Below are 9,607 nucleotides of genomic sequence, written 5' to 3' on the forward strand. Positions count from 1 at the left end.
CTCTGATTTTAGCTAAGGCTGGACAATTGCAAAGGAAGTGCTCTACTGTTTCTTCCTCCTCCTCAGCTCTACAGCTTCTACATACAATATTCATGGGAGAGTGTAGTAAGTCGCCTGGTTATTTTTAAGGTATTTAAGTCCCAAAAATTTTGGCATTATTTGCCAACAATCTGGGTATTTTCGAGATTTGTAATTTCTTATGGCGGATATGCAGTGAGTGCAGACATATTTCTTGTTCTAGCAAATAAAGCAGCGATTTGAAGACCCACTTAATTATTATAGACTAAATCGTGGTACTACTGATGTACTTCTTTTGTGTTAAGTTGTTGTCAAATAATAATTATTATAAAAAAAATTTTAATGAAAAAATTGTTGTAAAAAATATTTTAATAAAAATTTAGAATAAACTTCATTAAAAAAAAAAAAAAACAAATTTTATAAAAAAATATTTTAGCAAAAAAATATTTATAGGTATCAAAAATATTTATATCAAAAACTATAGAATTAACTATGTTTTTATAAAAAAAAAGTATTAACACTTTGAGCCCGGTGTGCCCATACGTGGTCATCTTTTTCTGCGCCGGTGCACCGCTTTAGTTGACAAGCTGGGACCAAAATTTGTTTACTTAGTTTTATTAATTTTTTGCAATTGGGGTGACTTTGTGATATTTATTTTTGCTAAACCAAATGTATTTTTGTTGTTTCTTTCCTGTTTTTTTGTTTTTTTGTGACCACCATTTCACGCGCTTCTTTGAGGAGAATTTTGCATAAAGACCGCGGAATGAAGGTTTACAAAGTTCAATTGGTGCAAGAACTGAAGCTTAATGACCATCCAATGCGTTTTCGGTTCACTCAATGGGCAGAAAATCGTTTGAACGAAGATGAGCATTTTTACCGAAAAATCATCTTTTCTGATGAAGCTCATTTTCACATCGGTGGCTACGTCTATAAGCAAAATTGTCGGATTTGGGGCTAAAAAAATCCACACGTTACTGTAGAGAAGCAAATGCATCCACAACGAGTCACTGTTTGGTGCGGTTTTCGGTCTGGCGGCATCATCGGACCATTTTTTTTCGAATATGAGCGAGGTGCCGCGGTTACACTAAATGGCGAGCGTTACCGTGACATGCTCAATGAGTTTTTGTTTCCAAAAATTGAAGAGAATGACATGGACGACATTTGGTTTCAACAGGACGGTGCAACTTGTCACGCTGCCAAATTTACACCCGAACTTTTGGCTAGCGTTTTTGAAAACCGAATAATCAGCCGAAATTCCGATATCAATTGGCCGCCTCGGAGCTGTGATTTAAGCCAGTTGGACTATTTTTTGTGGGGAGCCGTTAAGGACAAATGCTATGCAAACCATCCAGAGACGACTGATGCTTAAAAACAGGAAACCGAAGTTGCCATTCATGAAATTGGAGCCCAAACAATCGAAAATGTGCTTAAAAACTGGGTTGATCGAATGGCCTACTGTAAAGCCAGTCGTGGCAGTCATTTGAACGATATTGTTTTTTATTCATAAATGACAATGATCAATCTTCAAAATAAAAGAAAAAATATTGATTAGTTTTTTTTTTATAGCCGATTCAAAAAGCAAATTTTACATGGCCTACCCTATATACGAGAGATGGGGAAAGACCCCAACTTATTCCCATTAGCTTTTTGCAAGAGTAGAGTGCTATTGTTGCTCTTTTAATATTTGACTTTCATCTAAGTTTTCTGTCTAATATTAGACCTAAGTAGCGGGCCTCATCACTGAATGACAATGCCGTTCCACCTAGAGTCAGAGGAGTTATTTTTGGATTTCTATGATTCCTAGTAAATAAGATGAGTTCAGTTTTGTTAGGGTTGACGCTTAGCCCATTTGCTTTTGACCAGTTTTCAACCATGTTTAGTAAATCTTGCATGATTTTACAAAGTGCATTGGGAAATTTACCTCTTACTACCATTGCAATATCATCCGCATATCTAGGATTCGACAATTTTGGCGGTGGGGGCACCTACGCTAGAACACTAGGTGATTCCGCTCAACATACTTCTGTAGTGACTTTAAAGCTCAAAGAGGCAAGCCAATAGACTATTAAACCAACGGTATTTTGTTGCAATAAGCAGATTTTGTATCTACTCGTATTGCCAAGCTACTCTCAGTTTACGAATAATTTTTAAAGAGTAGTGAACTTTTGCATATACCCAAAGCCAGAGCAATTCACTCTTCATCTGATATACACAAAATGATAGCATTTGACATTTACTCAAAATGTCGTTCAGGTCAAACAATAAAACAGTTGCGCCTTTGCTTATACGCTGATAAATTAAAATATCGTATTTTTAGCAGAAAAATATAGGCACCGAGCCAAATCTATAATCTATTTAAATATGCGTGTGTGTGGGTGTAGCTCGTGTGAAAAAAACCACATCCAGTGAAATTTAATCGAGTAAAGCAAAAAATTAACCAATTAAGTAGCGGAACTTTTGACAGTTGTATATTTGCAGCCATTTAAATCAACACACTTGCAGCAGACCTGGCAGTTTGCTTTAAAAAATAAAAAAAATAAATTTGCCAACAACAATAAACTATGTTGATGAATTATTGTTTTTTTACGTTACAATTTATTTATTAACACAATTTGAAACACCTTTGGGTGAAAAAGAAATGACAGCAAAAACTGATATAATTTGCAAAGTGAATTATTTGAGATGCCATGGAAGGAGGGCTGACGCAAAACAAAATCAATGAGTCTGAAAGGAAAAATAATGAAAATAATAAAAATAAAAAAAGTAAATATATAAATGAGAGCAAAAGGCAACAGCCAGAAAAAAACATGCAATATTTTGTCCACGATTAAGTAATAAATCAACGCGATTTTATTTTTTACACCATGCTGCCACAGACAAAAGCTGCAAAAGCATAAGCTAGACAGCACAATTGCTGGATGGAGAGAGTGGAGTGGAGTGGATCGGAATAGAATGGAGTACTGTGGAGGGGAGTGAAGTCGAATCAAGTGCAGAGGAATGGAGTGAGAGACAAGAGGGCACAGCAATGTATTACTATAAGCTACCAGACAGTTTACGCTCGAAAGATGCTCCGCAGGTAATGTATGCATGTATGTGTGAGTGTCTGCTGGTATATTATTTAACCAGTGATGCATAAAGGAGCATACAAGCGTGCGGAGTAGAACGAGAGCAGAGAGCATACACACATAGGATATAGACAGACAGAAGGCTAAGCTCTACACACAACTTGACGAGCGCGCATACAGTGGCGAGCTTAACTGGATTTATGCTGAATTTTTTTAATAATTTTTTTTTTTCATATTTTGAGTTAAATCTTTTTTTTTTTAATTATGCAATCTTGGAAAAAAACCAAGTATGAAATAAAATTTTCACAAAATTTAGAAAAATTAACAAAAATATTTATCTAAATTTTAAAATATTTATTTAAATTTTTAAACTGAATGTTAGAAAAATTTACATTTTCTTATAATGAAGGCCACATTTGGAGTTAATTTTCTTAATTGTGCAATCTTTAAAAAACAAAATTTGTACAAAATTAAAAAAAAATCACAAAAATATTTATCTAAATCTTTTTTAGAAAAATTCACAAAAATATTTATCTAATTTTTTTTTAGAAAAATTCACAAAAATATTTATCTAAATTTTTGTTAGAAAAATTCACAAAAATATTTATCTAAATTTTGTTTAGAAAAATTCACAAAAATATTTATCTAAATTTTTTTTAGAAAAACTCACAAAAATATTTATCTAAATTTTGTTTAGAAAAATTCACAAAAATATTTATCTAAATTTTTTTTTTAAATTTACAAAAATATTTATCTAAGTTTTTATAGAAAAAATCCCAAAAATATTTATCTAATTTTCTTAGAAAAATTCACAAAAATATTTATTTAAATTTTTAAATTGAATGTTAGAAAAATTTATTTTTGGAGTTAATTTTCTTAATTTTTTTAATTGTGCAATCTAAAAAAAAAGCTTTGTACAAAATTTAGAAAAATTCACAAAAATATTTATCTAAATTTTTTTTAGAAAAATTCACAAAAATATTTATCTAAATGTTTTTAGAAAAATTCACAAAAATATTTATCTAAATTTTTTTAGAAAAATTCACAAAAATATTTGTCTAAAGTTTTTTAGAAAAATTCACAAAAATATTTGTCTAAATGTTTTTAGAAAAATTCACAAAAATATTAATCTAAATTTTTTTAGAAAAATTCACAAAAATATTTATCTAATTTTTTTTTAGAAAAATTCACAAAAATATTCATCTAAATGTTTTTAGAAAAATTCACAAAAATATTAATCTAAATTTTTTTAGAAAAATTCACAAAAATATTTATCTAATTTTTTTTTAGAAAAATTCGCTAAATTATTGGGAGGTTGAATTAGTTTTAAAGGTGACACACAGATGGCGCTATTTATCACTTTATCGCGTTGGCAATACTGAATATATATTCATGACAAAGCCTCATCCCTAGGCTTTGTTTATCAGTATCTGTCATTTCGCTGAAGTATAAACAACGCAGTGTTTTCGTGCTCCGAGTATGTCAACTTTCGTGCCGTCGAAACGCAATTTGCGGGAAGCTTTGCTTTTCTGCTTCAATTTGAAAAAAAATACAGCCCAAGCCCGTGAATTGCTGCTGGAGGCCTACCCAGACCATACTCCGTCGATTTCAACATGTGAGTACTGGTTTCGACGATTCAAAAGTGGTGATTTTCACACCGAAGACAAGGAGCGTCTTGGCCAGCCCAAAAAGTTCGAGGACACGGAATTGGGGGAATTGGTAAACGAGGACTCGTGCCAACCCCAAGAAGAGCTTGCTGAATCATTGGGCGTTGATAAATCAACCGTTTGCAAGCGTCTAAAAGCGATGGGAATGATCCAAAAGCAAGGGCATTGGGTCCCGTACGAGTTGAAGCTGCGCGACGTCGAACGGCGATTTTTTACGTGCGAATTGCGGATCGAGCGACAAAATCGGAAGGGTTTTTTGCATCGGGTGGTGTCTGGCGACGAAAAATGGATCCACTACGATAACCCAAAACGCAAAAAATCATGGGGTTTGCCCGGCCACGCATCAACGTCGACGGCCAAGCAGAATATTCACGGCAAGAAAATCATGCTCTGCATTTGGTGAGATCAGGTCGGCGTCATATATTTTGAGCTGCTCCAACCGGGCGAAACAATCACGGGGGATCGTTACCGACTGAAGTTGATGCGTTTAAGCCGGGCATTGAAAGAAAAACGGTCGGAAACGGTAAAAAGGCACGACAAGGTTATTTTGCAACATGACAACGCTCGGCCGCATGTTGCTCAACCTGTCAAAAAATACCTTGGAACGCTTGGCTGGGAAGTGTTACCCCACCCGCCGTATAGTCCAGACATAGCTCCCTCCGATTATCATTTGTTCCGGCATATGATTCTCGATTTGGCGGACCAGCGGTTCTCCTCGTACGAGGCTACCAAAATATGGGTTGAGTCATGGATAGCCAAGCAGCGGCCAGAATTTTGGAGAAACGGCATCCGGAAATTGCCCGAAAGATGGGCGAAAGTTGTAGCTAGCGATGGCCAATACTTCGAATAAAATATTTTGTACCGTTTTTTCACAATAAAGCCCCAAATCTTCGAAAAAAAACCTTTAAAACTAATTCAACCTCCCAATATTATTTAAATTTTTAAACTGAATGTTAGAAAAATTTACATTTTCTTACATTTTACATTTTTAACCTGAATTTTAAGAAAAATTTCGCCTATGCAATTTTATACTGCACTGAATTTTGTCACAGTAAAGTGCAAGTTTCAAGCGACTGGAGAAACGCGTTGAGTAGTAGGAATTTTTTTAAATAGTTCAATGAAGTTTTTGATGCGGTTTTTCATACAAAGTGTCATATATTTTTTGTTTTGAATAACTTTATCACAAATAAAAAAAAAAAGTATTTTGAATGATGGAAATTTTTATTTTGTCGTTTCCGCCTTCCAATGCTTATCGGTTTCTATACTGCAGCTGAAAAACAGAATTTAGTCCTTGGTGACAATTGGGCTGCACTAAAGGCTCTGAAGACCGCAAAGCAAACCTCAAAGATTGTAAAAAAATGTAAGAAAAAGCTGTTGCAAGATAGAAGAAGCTTGTACTTATATGGGTTCCAGGACACGGCGGTGTTCAAGGGAATGAAATTTCCGATGAATTGGTCAACTGCGGATCAGCGGTTCCGACACAAAGGCCAGAGCCAATAATCGGAATCACTTTCACAGGAATCATTAGTTGGATCAGCGATTATGTATGCAATTTACATAAAGTGCGATGGTCCAGTCTAGAACGCTGCAGAAGTGCAAAGTGTTTTGTGACAAGTCCAAACAGAAAACTGTCAAACTTTCTTCTAAAACTTGGTAGAAAGACGTTCGATCGGCTGATGGTCGGTATTATTACAGCATACAACCCATGGGATCAGCATATGACCCCCATTGGAATCATTGAGGACCCGATTTGCCTGTCTTGCTACGAGGAGGCGGACGCCACTGCGCATTTTAACTGTGCATGTCCCGCCTTTGCTAGAGTAAGGCTACGAATTTTAGACTCATTTGTCATGATTAGAAGTAAAATTTGTTCCCTTATATAGAGGATATTTCCAGATTTGCCAAGGAATATTGAAAATTCTCTCTATTTCTGTCTTAGTTTCTATGCTATCATATCTCTTCCTATCTGTTACTTCTCTCCTTTTCTCGTTGACTATGTGCCCTTTTACTTTCCAGAGCTTTAAATACAATGGGCCCTTGATTCAGACTATGTTTTAGGAGTTACCAAATCTTCCGGTGCTTCTTGGCTCGACTTTTTCAAATTTCAAACTTCATACTGCAGCTGTCTAATTGACAAGTGATTGACGTACGTCGGCATTAGGAAAAATTATTTAAATCTTCCTATAGGGTGTCTAATTTTGAGCCTCCTTGTATGACGATTACAATTTATATAAACTGGCGTTGATAATTTCTGATTTTTTTTTTTGCAAACAGTTTTGCGAATTTTCTTTCACAGAAATTTATGTTCACGCGATTTTTCGGCACTTAAATTTGCTGAGCCATAAACTGCGTACCCAAAACTTTTCTGAAAATTCATTTTAAAAATTTAAAATTGTTGATTAATGAATAAATGAATTTTTCTTAATTTAAAATAAAATATGAAAGTTTGATTTGCCTGCATGACTTAGATTAAACATGGAAAAATATTAAAAAAAATTACCAAATAAAATGTAATTCGAAAAAAACTTTAAGCATCATTCACGCCCTCACTTATCCTCGCCACTGTACACTTACCCACCACGCATGCATTTTTGGCCAACAACACCACGAGCAAGACTGGCGCACAGCATTAACGCTGCTGGTAATGGTATTAGCCAGCATTCTGTGGTGATATCAGTGGTAGCAGGTGTGCTGCTTCCCAGCGCTTGCTGGAATGTGGCAGAGCAGAGTTTTGTGTTTTTCTTGAAAATCTTTTGCTATTTTTCCTCTTACCTTTCACCCTCACCACGCAACCACTGTATCGCCTTTCACACAGATAACTGGTTTTATTTTATTTTTCTAATTTTTATTTATTTCTTATATTGCATGCTTTTTGCCTGCATGGCAATACCATATACCATCTACTCAGTAGCCGGGGAAACAAGATTATAATCAAGCTAAGCGTATTTGTGTGTACCAGTACAAAGTTGCGAGGGAAGTGAGGGTTTGAGTTTCGGTATGTTGCAAGAATTTGGCAGTTCTGTTCTATTGAAATTTTGTAGATGGTTACTATTTTTTTTGTTAGATTTTTTTCTTTTTCATAATAAGGTATCAATTTCATTATCTCGATATGCCTTTGGCTTAAAATTATAAAACCAAGGCGCTTGATTTGAAAGCAAAATATTCACGTTGAGTAGGAATGCAGAGTTGGCACACAGAAATACTCGTACAGCTGCACCGTAGCGCTGGGTGAATAAGAAATTTTGTAGAATCGTTGGAAGAAATTAAAAGTTACTAGCATATTTTTTATTTATTTCGATGAATAAATAAGTGGTTGCAGTTATCGTCGTGCGAATGGTTCTACACAGCCTTCTGACTATTTATTTCACCTGCAACAAACACTTACATAAATTAGGCATAACTAACACCAGCACCTGTAGATTTTGCTGCGAAGATGAGGAGTCTATAGAACATCTCATCATCGAATGTCCGGGGTTGACGCATAGAAGGGAAAAGTTTTTAAACAAGTTAATGCTTATAGATGAAGACCTATCAATATGGTCGCAGTTCTAAAGGCCCATACCTTAACCCTTTACTACCATTAACCATTAACCATTTATTTCTGGGAATCGAAGCTGCTGCGGTGTAGGTATGCTTTCTCTTGCTCCTAATTTTTATCAGGTGGCTTATTGAATACGAAACTATAAATTTGTAAATGCTGACGGTCTTTCAGCAATCTTCCCCTGGAATTGTCCGGCGTAGGTAGTTCCACTTGAGATTATTTTTAACAAATCTTTATCTACAGGCACTTTATTAAATGAATGGAATTTTTTAAAAGCGAAGCAATTAAACAGGTAGGTCGAGTTCCAAGCTATCAATCACCTCTACACTTGTTTGAATGCATTTTAAAGGACAAAATTTATTTTGCGATTAAGTCTTCAACTAATTCAAACCAACATGTTTCATAACTGACCTCTCTATACAGCTACTAATCTCACTGTTTTTAGAGAATTTCGCATGTCATCGTTTTCTAAAGGACTCCAACTTGATTGCGCTTTCACTAACTTCTCTAAGGCATTTGACAAAGTATCACATGAGTTTTTAGTAAATAAGTTGACTTGCTAGGGCTTTCACGCCACCTTTCTGCAAGGGTTTATGTCATATTTGACAGAAAGACGGTGTGTGATAAAAATCGATGGAGTTCAGGTGCTTCAGATGTCCCTCAAGGGAGCATCTTAGGGCTACTTTATTTTATCATTTTTATATGCCATTGATAAAAAGCAAATGTTTTTTCTTTTGAAATTTCTTGCTCTCCGCGAATGGCTTAAAAATGCTCTCATCTGTTAAGGACTCAGATTGTAGTAAAATTAAAACTAAAATTAATATTTAAATTAAAATAAAATTATAATTAAAATTGAAAGTAAAATTAAAATTAAAATTAAATTAAATTAAATTAAAATTAAAATTAAAATTAAAATTAAAATTAAAATTAATATTAAAATTAAAATTAAAATTAAAGTAAAATTAAAGTTTAAATTAAAATTCAAATTAAAAATAAAATTAAAATTAAAATTAAAATAAAAACTAAAATTAATTGATTATATTCTAGCGAATAAGCTTGATATACGTAATAGAGGTGATGTCCCTACGTTTCTTAACTCGTCTAGAAGAGAGGTACTCGATATTACTCTTACTAGCGAATCATGTACACAACTGGTGCAGGACTGGAGCGTTGATAAACAACACTCTTTTTCCGACCACCAATATATAACATTCACTTTAAAAGCCGAAACGGCAAAACCCATGAAGTACCTTAACAAAAAACGTATGAATTGGATCAAATATAAAGAACATCTTGCCAATGGACTTCCTGATATC

This window comes from Anastrepha ludens, chromosome 5, assembly GCF_028408465.1.
Source record: "Anastrepha ludens isolate Willacy chromosome 5, idAnaLude1.1, whole genome shotgun sequence".
NCBI classification, from domain to species: domain Eukaryota; kingdom Metazoa; phylum Arthropoda; class Insecta; order Diptera; family Tephritidae; genus Anastrepha; species Anastrepha ludens.